This window comes from Cetorhinus maximus, unplaced genomic scaffold, assembly GCF_964194155.1.
Source record: "Cetorhinus maximus unplaced genomic scaffold, sCetMax3.hap1.1 HAP1_SCAFFOLD_717, whole genome shotgun sequence".
Taxonomy (NCBI): Eukaryota; Metazoa; Chordata; class Chondrichthyes; order Lamniformes; family Cetorhinidae; genus Cetorhinus; species Cetorhinus maximus.
This window is the reverse complement of record NW_027596659.1, coordinates 34040-51949: the sequence shown is the minus strand read 5'-3', so window position 1 is coordinate 51949 and position 17910 is coordinate 34040.

Here is a 17910-nt window from a genome sequence, read left to right as displayed (position 1 = left end):
CTATTGTACACTTGTGATTAGTCCAGTAACATAACCCCTACACTACTGTACCCTGCATTATTATTCCACTAACGTAACTGCTACACTACTGTACCCTGGATTATTAGGCCAGTAACGTAACTTCTACACTACTGTCCCCTGGATTATTAGTCCAGTAACATAATCCCTACACTACTGTACCCTGGATTATTAGTCCAGTAACGTAACCCCAACACTACTGTACCCTGGATTATTAGTCCAGTAACGTAACCCCAACACTACTGTACCCTGGATTATTAGTCCAGGAACGTAACCCCTACACTACTGTACCCTGGATTATTAGTCCAGTAACGTAACCCCCTACACTACTGTACCCTGGATTATTAGTCCAGTAGCGTAACCCCTACACTACTGTACCCTGGATTATTAGTCCAGGAATGTAACCCCTACACTACAGTACTCTGGATTATTAGTCCAGTAACGTAACCCCTACACTACTGTACCCTGGATTATTAGTCCAGTATCGTAACCCCTACACTACTGTACCCTGGATTATTAGTCCAGTAACGTAACCCCTACACTACTGTACCCTGGATTATTAGTCCAGAAACGTAACCCCTATACTACTGTACCCTGGATTACTAGTCCAGTAACGTAACTTCTAAACTACTGTACCCTGGATTATAAGTCCAGTAACGTAACTTCTAAACTACTGTACCTTGGAATATTAGTCCAGTAACGTAACCTCCTACACTATTGTACCCTGGTGATTAGTCCAGTAACATAACCCCTACACTACTGTACCCTGCATTATTATTCCACTAACGTAACTTCTACACTACTGTACCATGGATTATTAGTCCAGTAACGTAACCCCAACACTGCTGTACCCTGGATTATTAGTCCAGCAACGTAACTTCTACATTACTGTACCCTGGATTATTAGTCCAGGAACATAACCCCTACACTACTGTACCCTGGATTATTAGTCCAGTAACGTAACTTCTACACTACTTTACCCTGGATTATTAGTCCAGTAACATAACCCCTACACTACTGTACCCTGGATTATTAGTCCAGTAATGTAACCCCTACACTAGTGTACCCTCTATTATTAGTCCAGTAACGTTAGGCCTACATTACTGTGCCCTGGATTATTAGTCCAGTAACGTAACCCCCTACACTACGGTACCCTGGATTATTAGTCCAGTAACGGAACCCCTACACTGCTGTACCCTGGATTATTAGTCCCAATAACGTAACCCCTACACTACTGTACGCTGGATTATTAGTCCAGTAACGTAACCTCTACACTACTGTACCCCGGATTATTAGTCCAGTAACGTAACCCCTACACTACTGTACCCTGGATTATTAGTCCAGTAACATAACCCCTACACTACTGTACACTATTATTATCTATTAAAATAACCCCTACACTACTGTACCCTGGATTATTAGTCCAGTAACATAACCCCTACACTACTGTACCCTGGATTATTAGTCCAGAAACGTAACCCCTACACTAGAGTACCCTGGATTATTAGTCCAGTAACGTAAGACCTACATTACTGTGCCCTGGATTATTAGTCCAGTAACGTAACCCCCTACACTACAGTACCCTGGATTATTAATCCAGTAACGGAACCCCTACACTACTGTACCCTGGATTATTAGTCCAGTAATGTAACCCCTAGACTACTGTACCCTGGAATATTAGTCCAGTAACGTAAACCCCTACACTACTGTACCCTGGATTATTAGTCCAGTAACATAACCCCTACATTGTACCCTGGGTTATTAGTCCAGTAACGTAATGCCTACACTACTGGACCCTGGATTATTAGTCCAGTAACGTAACCCCTACACTACTGTACCCTGGATTATTAGTCCAGTAACGTAACCCCTACACGACTGTACCCTGGATTATTAGTCCAGTAACGTAACCCCTACACTACTGTACCCTGGATTATTAGTCCAGTAACATTACCCGTTCACTGTACCCTGGGTTATGAGTCCAGTAACGTAATGCCTATACTACTGTACCCTGGATTATTAGTCCAGTAACGTAACCCCTACACTACTGTACACTGGATTATTAGTCCATTAACGTAATGCCTATACTACAGTACCCTGGATCATTAGTCCAGTAACGTAACCCCTACACTACTGTACCCTGGATTATTAGTCCAGTAACGTAACCTCTACACTACTGTACCCTGGATTATTAATCCAGTAACGTAACTTCTAAACTACTGTACCCTGGATTATTAGTCCAGTAACGTAACCCCTACACTACTGTACGTTGGATTATTAGTCCAGTAACGTAACCCCTACACTACTTTACCCTGGATTATTAGTCCAGTAACGTAACCCCTACACTACTGTACCCTGGATTATTAGTCCAGTAACATAACCCCTACACTGTACCCTGGGTTATTAGTCCAGTAACGTAATGCCTATACTACTGTACCCTGGATTATTAGTCCAGTAACGTAACCCCTACACTACTGTACCCTGGATTATTAGTCCATTAACGTAACCTCTACACTACTGTACCCTGGATTATTAGTCCAGTAACGTAACCCCTACACTACTGTACCCTGGATTATTAATCCAGTAACATAACTTCTAAACTACTGTACCCTGAATTATTAATCCAGTAACGTAACCCCTACACTACTGTACCCTGGATTATTAGTCCACTAACGTAACCCCTACAGTACTGTACCCTGTATTATTAGTCCAGTAACGTAACCCCTATACTACTGTAGCCTGGATTATTAGTCCAGTAACGTAACCCCCACACTACTGTACCCTGGATTATTAGTCCAGTGACGTAACCTCTACACTACTGTACCCTGCATTATTAGTCCAGTAACGTAACCCCTATATTACTGTACCCTGGATTATTAGTCCAGTAAAGTACCCCCTACACTATTGTACCCTGGTGATTAGTCCAGTAACATAACCCCTACACTACTGTACCCTGCATTATTATTCCACTAACGTAACTTCTACACTACTGTACCCTGGATTATTAGTCCAGTAATGTAACTTCTACACTACTGTACCCTGGATTATAAGTCCACTAACGTAACCCCTACACTACTGCACCCTGGATTATTAGTCCAGTAACGTAACCCCTATACAACTGTACGCATGGATTATTAGTCCAGTAACGTAACCCCTACACTACTGTACCCTGGATTATTAGTCCAATAATGTAACCTCTACACTACTGTACCCTGGATTATTAGTCCAGTAACGTAATCCCTATACTACTGTGCCCTGGATTATTAATCCAGTAACGTAACTTCTAAACTATTGTACCCTGGATTATTAGTCCAGTAACGTAACCCCTACACTACTGTACCCTGGATTATTAGTCCACTAACGTAATCCCTACACTACTGTGCCCTGGATTATTAGTCCAGTAACGTAACCCCTATACTACTGTACCCTGGACTATTAGTCCAGTAACGTACCCCCCTAGACTATTGTACCCTGGTGATTAGTCCAGTAACATAACCCCTACACTACTGCACCCTGCATTATTATTCCACTAACGTAACTTCTACACTACTGTACCCTGGATTATTAGTCCAGTAACGTAACTTCTACACTACTGATCTGGATTATTAGTCCAGTAACATCACCCCTACACTACTGTACCCTGGATTATTAGTCCAGTAACGTAACCCCAACACTACTGTACTCTGTATTATTAGTCCAGTAATGTAACCCCAACACTACTGTACCCTGGAGTATTAGTCCAGTAACGTAATCCCTACACTACTGTACCCTGGATTATTAGTCCAGTAACGTAACCCCTACACTACTGTACCCTGGATTATTAGTCCAGTAACGTAACCCCTACACTACTGTACCCTGGATTATTAGTCCAGTAACATAACCCCTACACTATTGTTCCCTGGATTATTAGTCCAGTAATTTAACAACTAGACTAATGTACTCTGGATTATTAGTCTAATGTAACCCCTACACTACTGTACCCTGGATTATTAGTCCAGTAACATAATCCCTACACTACTGTATCCTGGACTATTAGTCCAGTAAGGTAACCCCCTACACTACTGTACCCTGTATAATTAGTCCAGTAACGTAACCCCTACACTACTGTACCCTGGATTATTAGTGCAGAAACGCAACCCCTACACTACTGTGCCCTGGATCATCAGTGCAGTAACGTAACCCCAACACTACTGTACCCTGGATTATTAGTCCAGTAACGTAACTTCTACACTTCTGTACCCTGGATTATTAATCCAGTAACGTAACCCCTACACTAATGTACCCTGGATTATTAGTCAAGTAACGTACTCCCTACACTACTGTACCCTGGATTATTAATCCAGTAACGTAACCCCTACACTAATATTCCCTGGATTATTAGTGCAGTAACGTAATCCCCACACTACTGTGCCCTGGATTATTAGTCCAATAATGTTACCCCTACACTATTGTACCCTCGATTATTAATCCAGTAACGTAACCCCTACACTACTGTTCCCTGGATTATTAGTGCAGTAACGTAACCCCCACACTACTGTGCCCTGGATTATTAGTCCAATAATGTAACCCCTACACTACTGTACCCTCGATTATTAATCCAGTTAAGTAACCCCCACACTACTGTACCCTGGATTATTAGTCCAGTAACGTAACCCCTACACTACTGTACCGTGGATTATTTGTCCTGTAACGTACTCCCTACACTACTGACCCTGGATTATTAGTCCATTAATGTAACCCCTACACTACCGTACCCTGGATGATTAGTCCAGTAACACAACCCCTACACTACTGTACCCTGGATTATTAGTCCAGTAATGTAAGCCCTACACTACTGTACCCTGGATTATTAGTCCAGTAATGTAACCCCTACACTACGGTACCCTGGATTATTAGTCCAGTAACGGAACCCCTACACCACTGTACCCTGGATTATTAGTCCAGTGATGTAACCCCTACACTACTGTACCCTGGAATATTAGTCCAGTAACGTAAACCCCTACACTACTGTACCCTGGATTATTAGTCCAGTATCATAACCCTACACTGTACCCTGGGTTATTAGTCCAGTATCGTAATGCCTATACTACTGTACCCTGGATTATTAGTGCAGTAACGTAACCCCTACACTACTGTACCCTGGATTATTAGTCCAGTAACGTAACCCCTACACTACTATACCCTGTATTATTAGTCCAGTAACATAACCCCTACACTGTACCCTGGGTTATTCGTCCAGTAACGTAATGCCTATACTACTGTAACCTGGATTATTAGTCCAGTAACGTAACCCCTACACTACTGTACCCTGGATTATTAGTCCAGTAACGTAATGCCTATACTACAGTACCCTGGATTATTAGTCCAGTAACGTAACCCCTACACTACTGTACCCTGGATTATTAGTCCAGTAACGTAACCTCTACACTACTGTACCTTGTATTATTAATCCAGTAACGTAACTTCTAAACTACTGTACCCTGGATTATTAGTCCAGTAACGTAACCCCTACACTACTGTACCCTGGATTATTAGTCCAGTAACGTAACCACTACACTACTGTACCCTGGATTATTAGTTCAGTAACGTAACCCCTACACTACTGTACCCTGGATTATTAGTCCAGTAACGTAAACCCTACACTACTATACCCTGGATTATTAGTCCAGTAAAATAACCCCTACACTGTACCCTGGGTTATTAGTCCAGTAACGTAATGCCTATACTACTGTAACCTGGATTATTAGTCCAGTAACGTAACCCCTACACTACTGTACCCTGGATTATTAGTCCAGTAACGTAATGCCTATACTACAGTACCCTGGATTATTAGTCCAGTAACGTAACCCCTACACTACTGTACCCTGGATTATTATTCCACTAATGTAACTTCTACACTACTGTACCCTGGATTATTAGTCCAGTAATGTAACTTCTACACTACTGTACCCTGGATTATTAGTCCACTAACGTAACCCCTACACTACTGTACCCTGGATTATTAGTCCAGTAACGTAACCCCTATACTGCTGTACGCTGGATTATTAGTCCAGTAACGTAAACCCTACACTACTGTACCCGGGATTATTAGTCCAGTAACGTAACCTCTACACTACTGTACGCTGGATTAATAGTCCACTAACGTAACCCCTACACTGCTGTACCCTGGATTATTAGTCCTGTAACGTAACCCCTATACTACTGTACCCTGGATTATTAGTCCAGTAACGTAACCCCTACACTACTGTAACCGGGATTATTAGTCCACTAACGTAACCCCTACACTACTGTACGCTGGATTATTAGTCCAGAGACGTAACCCCTATACTACTGTACCCTGGATTATTAGTCCAGTAACGTAACGCCTACACTACTGTACCCTGAATTATTAGTCCAGTAACGTAACCTCTACACTACTGTACCCTGGATTATTAGTCCAGTAACGTAAACCCTATACTACTGTACCCTGGATTATTAATCCAGTAACGTAACTTCTAAACTACTGTACCCTGGATTATTAGTCCTGTAACGTAACCCCTACACTACTGTACCCTGGATTATTAGTCCACTAACGTAACCCCTACACTACTGTACCCTGGATTATTAGTCCAGTAACGTAACCCCTATACTACTGTACCCTGGATTATTAGTCCAGTTACGTACCCCCCTACACTATTGTACCCTGGTGATTAGTCCAGTAACATAACCCCTACACTACTGTACCCTGCATTATTATTCCACTAACGTAACTTCTACACTACTGTACCCTGGATTATTAGTCCAGTAACGTAACTTCTACACTACTGTACCCTGGAATATTAGTCCAGTAACCTAACCCCTACACTACTGTACCCTGGATTATTAGTCCAGTAACGTAACCCCGACACTACTGTACCCTGTATTATTAGTCCAGTAATGTAACCCCAACACTACTGTACCCTGGATTATTAGTCCAGTAACGTAATCCCTACACTACTGTACCCTGGATTATTAATCCAGTAACGTAACCCCTACACTACTGTACCCTGGATTATTAGTCCTGTAACGTAACCCCTACACTACTGTACCCTGGATTATTAGTCCAGTAACATAACCCCTACACTATTGTACCCTGGATTATTAGTCCAGTAACGTAACAACTAGACTAATGTACTCTGGATTATTAGTCTAATGTAACCCCTACACTACTGTACCCTGGATTATTAGTCCAGTAACATAATCCCTACACTACTGTATCCTGGACTATTAGTCCAGTAAGGTAACCCCCTACACTACTGTACCCTGGATAATTAGTCCAGTAACGTAACCCCTACACTACTGTACCCTGGATTATTAGTGCAGAAACGCAACCCCTACACTACTGTGCCCTGGATCATCAGTGCAGTAACGTAACCCCAACACTACTGTACCCTGGATTATTAGTCCAGTAACGTAACTTCTACACTTCTGTACCCTGGATTTTTAATCCAGTAACGTAACCCCTACACTACTGTACCCTGGATTATTAGTCCAGTAACGTACTCCCTACACTACTGTACCCTGGATTATTAATCCAGTAACGTAACCCCTACACTACAGTTCCCTGGATTATTAGTGCAGTAACGTAACCCCCACACTACTGTGCCCTGGATTTTTAGTCCAATAATGTAACCCCTACACTACTGTACCCTCGATTATTAATCCAGTAACGTAACCCCCACACTACTGTACCCTGGATTATTAGTACAGTGACATAACCCCAACACTACTGTACCCTGGATTATTAGTCCAGTAACGTAACCCCTACACTACTGTACCGTGGATTATTAGTCCTGTAACGTACTCCCTACTCTACTGACCCAGGATTATTAGTCCAGTAATGTAACCCCTACACTACCGTACCCTGGATGATTAGTCCAGTAACACAACCCCTACACTACTGTACCCTGGATTATTAGTCCAGTAATGTAACCCCTACACTACTGTACCCTGTATTATTAGTCCAGTAATGTAACCCCTACACTACGGTACCCTGGATTATTAGTCCAGTAACGGAACCCCTACACTAATGTACCCTGGATTATTAGTCCAGTAATGTAACCCCTACACTACTGTACCCTGGAATATTAGTCCAGTAACGTAAACCCCTACACTACTGTAGCCTGGATTATTAGTCCAGTAACATAACCCCTACACAGTACCCTGGGTTATTAGTCCAGTAACGTAATTCCTATACTACTGTACCCTGGATTATTGGTCCAGTAACGTAACCCCTACACTACTGTACCCTGGATTATTAGTCCAGTAACGTAACCCCTTCACTTCTGTACCCTGGATTATTAGTCCAGTAACGTAACCCCTACACTACTATACCCTGGATTATTAGTCCAGTAACATAACCCCTACACTGTACCCTGGGTTATTAGTCCAGTAACGCAATGCCTATACTACTGTAACCTGGATTATTAGTCCAGTAACGTAACCCCTACACTACTGTACCCTGGATTATTAGTCCAGTAACGTAATGCCTATACTACAGAACCCTGGATTATTAGTCCAGTAACGTAACCCCTACACTATTGTACCCTGTATTATTAGTCCTGTAACGTAACCTCTACACTACTGTACCCTGGATTATTAATCCAGTCACGTAACTTCTAAACTACTGTACCCTGGATTATTAGTCCAGTAACGTTACCCCTACACTACTGTACCCTGGATTATTAGTCCAGTAACGTAACCCCTACACTACTTTACCCTGGATTATTAGTCCAGTTACGTAACCCCTACACTACTGTACCCTGGATTATTAGTCCAGTAACATAACCCCTACTCTGTACCCTTGGTTATTAGTCCAGTAACGTAATGCCTATACTACTGTACCCTGGACTATTAGTCCAGTAACGTAACCCCTACACTACTGTACCCTGGATTATTAGTCCAGTAACGTAACCTCTACACTACTGTACGCTGGATTATTAGTCCAGTAAAGTAACCCCTACACTACTGTACCCTGGATTATTAATCCAGTAACGTAACTTCTAAACTACTGTACCCTGGATTATTAGTCCAGTAACGTTATCCCTACACTACTGTACCCTGGATTATTAGTCCACTAACGTAACCCCTACCCTACTGTACCCTGGATTATTAGTCCAATAACGTAACCCCTATACTACTGTACCCTGGATTATTAGTCCAGTAATGTAACCCCCTACACTACAGTACCCTGGATTATTAGTCCAGTAACGGAACCCCTACACTACTGTACCCTGGATTATTAGTCCAGTAATGTAACCCCTACACTACTGTACCCTGGAATATTAGTCCAGTAACGTAAACCCCTACACTACTGTACCCTGCATTATTAGCCTAGTAACGTAACCCCTACACTACTGTACCCTGGATTATTAGTCCAGTAACATAACCCCTGCACTACTGTACCCTGGATTATTAGTCCAGTTACATAACCCCTACACTACTGTATCCTGGATTATTAGTCCAGTAACGTAACCCCTACACTACTGTACCCTGGATTATTAGTCCAGAACCGTAACCCCTACACTACTGTACCCTGGATTATTAGTCCCAATAACGTAACCCCTACACTACTGTACCCTGGATTATTACTCCCAATAACATAACCCCTACACTACTGTACCCTGTATTATTAGTCCCAATAATGTAAGCCCTTCACTACTGTACGCTGGATTATTAGTCCAGTAACGTAACCTCTACACTACTGTACCCCGGATTATTAGTCCTGTAACGTAACCCCTACACTAGTATATCCTGTATTATTAGTCCAGTAACGTAACCTCTACCCTATTGTACCCTGGATTATTAGTCCAATAATGTAATCCCTACATAACTGCACCCAGTAGTATTAGTCCAGAAACGTAAACCCCTACACTACTGTACCCTGGATTATTAGTCCAGTAAAATAACGCCGACACGACTGTGCACTGGATTATTAGTCCAGTAACGTGACCCCTACACTACTGTACCCTCGATTATTAGTCCAGTAACGTAACCCCTACACTAGTGTACCCTGGATTACTAGTCCAGTAACATAATCCCTACACTACTGTACCCTGGACTATTAGTCCAGTAACGTAACCCCCACACTGCTGTAACCTGGATTATTAGTCCAGTAAAGTAACCCCTACAGTACTGCACCCTGGATTATTAGTCCAGTAATGAAACACCTACACTACTGTACCCTGGATTAGTAATCCAGTAACGTAACCCCTACACTACTGTACCCTGGATTATTAGTCCAATACCATAACCCTTACAATGTACCCTGGTTTATTAGGCCAGTAACGTAATGCCTACACTACTGTACCCTGGATTATTAGTCCAGTAACGTAACCCCTACACTACTGTACACTGGATTATTAGTCCAGTAACGTAACCCCTTTACTACTGTACCCTGGATTATTAGTCCAGTAACGTAACTTCTAAACTACTGTACCCTGGATTATTAGTCCAGTAATGTACCCCCGTACACTATTGTACCCTTGTGATTAGTCCAGTATCATAACCCCTACACTACTGTACCCAGCATTATTATTCCACTAACGTAACTTCTACACTACTGTACCCTGGATTATTAGTCCAGTAACATAATCCCTACACTACTGTACCCTGGATTATTAGTCCAGGAACGTTACCCCTACACTACTGTACCCTGGATTATTAGTCCAGTAACGTAACCCCTACACTACTTTACCCTGGATTATTAGTCCAGTTTCGTAACCCCTACACTACTGTACCCTGGATTATTAGTCCAGTAATGTAACCCCTACACTACTGTACCCTGGAATATTAGTCCAGTAACATAACCCCTGCACTGCTGTACCCTGGATTATTAGTCCAGTTACATAACCCCTACACTACTGTATCCTGGATTATTAGTCCAGTAACGTAACCCCTACACTACTGTACCCTGGATTATTAGTCCAGTACCGTAACCCCTACACTACTGTACCCTGGATTATTAGTCCCAATAACGTAACCCCTACACTACTGTACCCTGGATTATTACTCCCAATAACATAACCCCTACACTACTGTACCCTGTATTATTAGTCCCAATAATGTAAGCCCTTCACTACTGTACGCTGGATTATTAGTCCAGTAACGTAACCTCTACACTACTGTACCCCGGATTATTAGTCCTGTAACGTAACCCCTACACTAGTATATCCTGTATTATTAGTCCAGTAACGTAACCTCTACCCTATTGTACCCTGGATTATTAGTCCAATAATGTAATCCCTACATAACTGCACCCAGTAGTATTAGTCCAGTAACGTAAACCCCTACACTACTGTACCCTGGATTATTAGTCCAGTAAAATAACGCCGACACGACTGTGCACTGGATTATTAGTCCAGTAACGTGACTCCTACACTACTGTACCCTCGATTATTAGTCCAGTAACGTATCCCCTACACTAGTGTACCCTGGATTACTAGTCCAGTAACATAATCCCTACACTACTGTACCCTGGACTATTAGTCCAGTAACGTAACCCCCACACTGCTGTAACCTGGATTATTAGTCCAGTAAAGTAACCCCTACAGTACTGCACCCTGGATTATTAGTCCAGTAATGAAACACCTACACTACTGTACCCTGGATTAGTAATCCAGTAACGTAACCCCTACACTACTGTACCCTGGATTATTAGTCCAATACCATAACCCTTACAATGTACCCTGGTTTATTAGTCCAGTAACGTAACCCCTACACTACTGTACCCTGGATTATTAGTCCAGTAACGTAACCACTACACTACTGTACCCTGGATTATTAGTTCAGTAACGTAACCCCTACACTACTGTACCCTGGATTATTAGTCCAGTAACGTAAACCCTACACTACTATACCCTGGATTATTAGTCCAGTAAAATAACCCCTACACTGTACCCTGGGTTATTAGTCCAGTAACGTAATGCCTATACTACTGTAACCTGGATTATTAGTCCAGTAACGTAACCCCTACACTACTGTACCCTGGATTATTAGTCCAGTAACGTAATGCCTATACTACAGTACCCTGGATTATTAGTCCAGTAACGTAACCCCTACACTACTGTACCCTGGATTATTATTCCACTAATGTAACTTCTACACTACTGTACCCTGGATTATTAGTCCAGTAATGTAACTTCTACACTACTGTACCCTGGATTATTAGTCCACTAACGTAACCCCTACACTACTGTACCCTGGATTATTAGTCCAGTAACGTAACCCCTATACTGCTGTACGCTGGATTATTAGTCCAGTAACGTAATCCCTACACTACTGTACCCGGGATTATTAGTCCAGTAACGTAACCTCTACACTACTGTACGCTGGATTAATAGTCCACTAACGTAACCCCTACACTGCTGTACCCTGGATTATTAGTCCTGTAACGTAACCCCTATACTACTGTACCCTGGATTATTAGTCCAGTAACGTAACCCCTACACTACTGTACCCGGGATTATTAGTCCACTAACGTAACCCCTACACTACTGTACGCTGGATTATTAGTCCAGAGACGTAACCCCTATACTACTGTACCCTGGATTATTAGTCCAGTAACGTAACGCCTACACTACTGTACCCTGAATTATTAGTCCAGTAACGTAACCTCTACACTACTGTACCCTGGATTATTAGTCCAGTAACGTAAACCCTATACTACTGTACCCTGGATTATTAATCCAGTAACGTAACTTCTAAACTACTGTACCCTGGATTATTAGTCCTGTAACGTAACCCCTACACTACTGTACCCTGGATTATTAGTCCACTAACGTAACCCCTACACTACTGTACCCTGGATTATTAGTCCAGTAACGTAACCCCTATACTACTGTACCCTGGATTATTAGTCCAGTAACGTACCCCCCTACACTATTGTACCCTGGTGATTAGTCCAGTAACATAACCCCTACACTACTGTACCCTGCATTATTATTCCACTAACGTAACTTCTACACTACTGTACCCTGGATTATTAGTCCAGTAACGTAACTTCTACACTACTGTACCCTGGATTATTAGTCCAGTAACATAACCCCTACACTACTGTACCCTGGATTATTAGTCCAGTAACGTAACCCCGACACTACTGTACCCTGTATTATTAGTCCAGTAATGTAACCCCAACACTACTGTACCCTGGATTATTAATCCAGTAACGTAATCCCTACACTACTGTACCCTGGATTATTAATCCAGTAACGTAACCCCTACACTACTGTACCCTGGATTATTAGTCCTGTAACGTAACCCCTACACTACTGTACCCTGGATTATTAGTCCAGTAACATAACCCCTACACTATTGTACCCTGGATTATTAGTCCAGTAACGTAACAACTAGACTAATGTACTCTGGATTATTAGTCTAATGTAACCCCTACACTACTGTACCCTGGATTATTAGTCCAGTAACATAATCCCTACACTACTGTATTCTGGACTATTAGTCCAGTAAGGTAACCCCCTACACTACTGTACCCTGGATAATTAGTCCAGTAACGTAACCCCTACACTACTGTACCCTGGATTATTAGTGCAGAAACGCAACCCCTACACTACTGTACCCTGGATCATCAGTGCAGTAACGTAACCCCAACACTACTGTACCCTGGATTATTAGTCCAGTAACGTAACTTCTACACTTCTGTACCCTGGATTTTTAATCCAGTAACGTAACCCCTACACTACTGTACCCTGGATTATTAGTCCAGTAACGTACTCCCTACACTACTGTACCCTGGATTATTAATCCAGTAACGTAACCCCTACACTACTGTTCCCTGGATTATTAGTGCAGTAACGTAACCCCCACACTACTGTGCCCTGGATTTTTAGTCCAATAATGTAACCCCTACACTACTGTACCCTCGATTAATAATCCAGTAACGTAACCCCCACACTACTGTACCCTGGATAATTAGTACAGTGACATAACCCCAACACTACTGTACCCTGGATTATTAGTCCAGTAACGTAACCCCTACACTACTGTACCGTGGATTATTAGTCCTGTAACGTACTCCCTACTCTACTGACCCAGGATTATTAGTCCAGTAATGTAACCCCTACACTACCGTACCCTGGATGATTAGTCCAGTAACACAACCCCTACACTACTGTACCCTGGATTATTAGTCCAGTAATGTAACCCCTACACTACTGTACCCTGGATTATTAGTCCAGTAATGTAACCCCTACACTACGGTACCCTGGATTATTAGTCCAGTAATGGAACCCCTACACTAATGTACCCTGGATTATTAGTCCAGTAATGTAACCCCTACACTACTGTACCCTGGAATATTAGTCCAGTAACGTAAACCCCTACACTACTGTAGCCTGGATTATTAGTCCAGTAACATAACCCCTACACAGTACCCTGGGTTATTAGTCCAGTAACGTAATTCCTATACTACTGTACCCTGGATTATTGGTCCAGTAACGTAACCCCTACACTACTGTACCCTGGATTATTAGTCCAGTAACGTAACCCCTTCACTTCTGTACCCTGGATTATTAGTCCAGTAACGTAACCCCTACACTACTATACCCTGGATTATTAGTCCAGTAACATAACCCCTACACTGTACCCTGGGTTATTAGTCCAGTAACGCAATGCCTATACTACTGTAACCTGGATTATTAGTCCAGTAACGTAACCCCTACACTACTGTACCCTGGATTATTAGTCCAGTAACGTAATGCCTATACTACAGAACCCTGGATTATTAGTCCAGTAACGTAACCCCTACACTATTGTACCCTGTATTATTAGTCCTGTAACGTAACCTCTACACTACTGTACCCTGGATTATTAATCCAGTCACGTAACTTCTAAACTACTGTACCCTGGATTATTAGTCCAGTAACGTTACCCCTACACTACTGTACCCTGGATTATTAGTCCAGTAACGTAACCCCTACACTACTTTACCCTGGATTATTAGTCCAGTTACGTAACCCCTACACTACTGTACCCTGGATTATTAGTCCAGTAACATAACCCCTACTCTGTACCCTTGGTTATTAGTCCAGTAACGTAATGCCTATACTACTGTTCCCTGGACTATTAGTCCAGTAACGTAACCCCTACACTACTGTACCCTGGATTATTAGTCCAGTAACGTAACCTCTACACTACTGTACGCTGGATTATTAGTCCAGTAAAGTAACCCCTACACTACTGTACCCTGGATTATTAATCCAGTAACGTAACTTCTAAACTACTGTACCCTGGATTATTAGTCCAGTAACGTTATCCCTACACTACTGTACCCTGGATTATTAGTCCACTAACGTAACCCCTACCCTACTGTACCCTGGATTATTAGTCCAATAACGTAACCCCTATACTACTGTACCCTGGATTATTAGTCCAGTAAAGTAACCCCCTACACTACAGTACCCTGGATTATTAGTCCAGTAACGGAACCCCTACACTACTGTACCCTGGATTATTAGTCCAGTAATGTAACCCCTACACTACTGTACCCTGGAATATTAGTCCAGTAACGTAAACCCCTACACTACTGTACCCTGCATTATTAGCCTAGTAACGTAACCCCTACACTACTGTACCCTGGATTATTAGTCCAGTAACATAACCCCTGCACTACTGTACCCTGGATTATTAGTCCAGTTACATAACCCCTACACTACTGTATCCTGGATTATTAGTCCAGTAACGTAACCCCTACACTACTGTACCCTGGATTATTAGTCCAGAACCGTAACCCCTACACTACTGTACCCTGGATTATTAGTCCCAATAACGTAACCCCTACACTACTGTACCCTGGATTATTACTCCCAATAACATAACCCCTACACTACTGTACCCTGTATTATTAGTCCCAATAATGTAAGCCCTTCACTACTGTACGCTGGATTATTAGTCCAGTAACGTAACCTCTACACTACTGTACCCCGGATTATTAGTCCTGTAACGTAACCCCTACACTAGTATATCCTGTATTATTAGTCCAGTAACGTAACCTCTACCCTATTGTACCCTGGATTATTAGTCCAATAATGTAATCCCTACATAACTGCACCCAGTAGTATTAGTCCAGAAACGTAAACCCCTACACTACTGTACCCTGGATTATTAGTCCAGTAAAATAACGCCGACACGACTGTGCACTGGATTATTAGTCCAGTAACGTGACCCCTACACTACTGTACCCTCGATTATTAGTCCAGTAACGTAACCCCTACACTAGTGTACCCTGGATTACTAGTCCAGTAACATAATCCCTACACTACTGTACCCTGGACTATTAGTCCAGTAACGTAACCCCCACACTGCTGTAACCTGGATTATTAGTCCAGTAAAGTAACCCCTACAGTACTGCACCCTGGATTATTAGTCCAGTAATGAAACACCTACACTACTGTACCCTGGATTAGTAATCCAGTAACGTAACCCCTACACTACTGTACCCTGGATTATTAGTCCAATACCATAACCCTTACAATGTACCCTGGTTTATTAGGCCAGTAACGTAATGCCTACACTACTGTACCCTGGATTATTAGTCCAGTAACGTAACCCCTACACTACTGTACACTGGATTATTAGTCCAGTAACGTAACCCCTTTACTACTGTACCCTGGATTATTAGTCCAGTAACGTAACTTCTGAACTACTGTACCCTGGATTATTAGTCCAGTAATGTACCCCCGTACACTATTGTACCCTTGTGATTAGTCCAGTATCATAACCCCTACACTACTGTACCCAGCATTATTATTCCACTAACGTAACTTCTACACTACTGTACCCTGGATTATTAGTCCAGTAACGTAACTTCTACACTACTGTCCCCTGGATTATTAGTCCAGTAACATAATCCCTACACTACTGTACCCTGGATTATTAGTCCAGTAACGTTACCCCTACACTACTGTACCCTGGATTATTAGTCCAGTAACGTAACCCCTACACTAATTTACCCTGGATTATTAGTCCAGTTTCGTAACCCCTACACTACTGTACCCTGGATTATTAGTCCAGTAACATAACCCCTACTCTGTACCCTAGGTTATTAGTCCAGTAACGTAATGCCTATACTACTGTACCCTGGACTATTAGTCCAGTAACGTAACCCCTACACTACTGTACCCTGGATTATTAGTCCAGTAACGTAACCTCTACACTACTGTACGGTGGATTATTAGTCCAGTAACGTAACCCCTACACTACTGTACCCTGGTTTATTAATCCAGTAACGTAACTTCTAAACTACTGTACCCTGGATTATTAGTCCAGTAACGTTATCCCTACACTACTGTACCCTGGATGATTAGTCCACTAACGTAACCCCTACCCTACTGTACCCTGGATTATTAGTCCAATAACGTAACCCCTATACTACTGTACCCTGGATTATTAGTCCAGTAAAGTAACCCCCTACACTACAGTACCCTGGATTATTAGTCCAGTAACGGAACCCCTACACTACTGTACCCTGGATTATTAGTCCAGTAATGTAACCCCTACACTACTGTACCCTGGAATATTAGTCCAGTAACATAACCCCTGCACTGCTGTACCCTGGATTATTAGTCCAGTTACATAACCCCTACACTACTGTATCCTGGATTATTAGTCCAGTAACGTAACCCCTACACTACTGTACCCTGGATTATTAGTCCAGTACCGTAACCCCTACACTACTGTACCCTGGATTATTAGTCCCAATAACGTAACCCCTACACTACTGTACCCTGGATTATTACTCCCAATAACATAACCCCTACACTACTGTACCCTGTATTATTAGTCCCAATAATGTAAGCCCTTCACTACTGTACGCTGGATTATTAGTCCAGTAACGTAACCTCTACACTACTGTACCCCGGATTA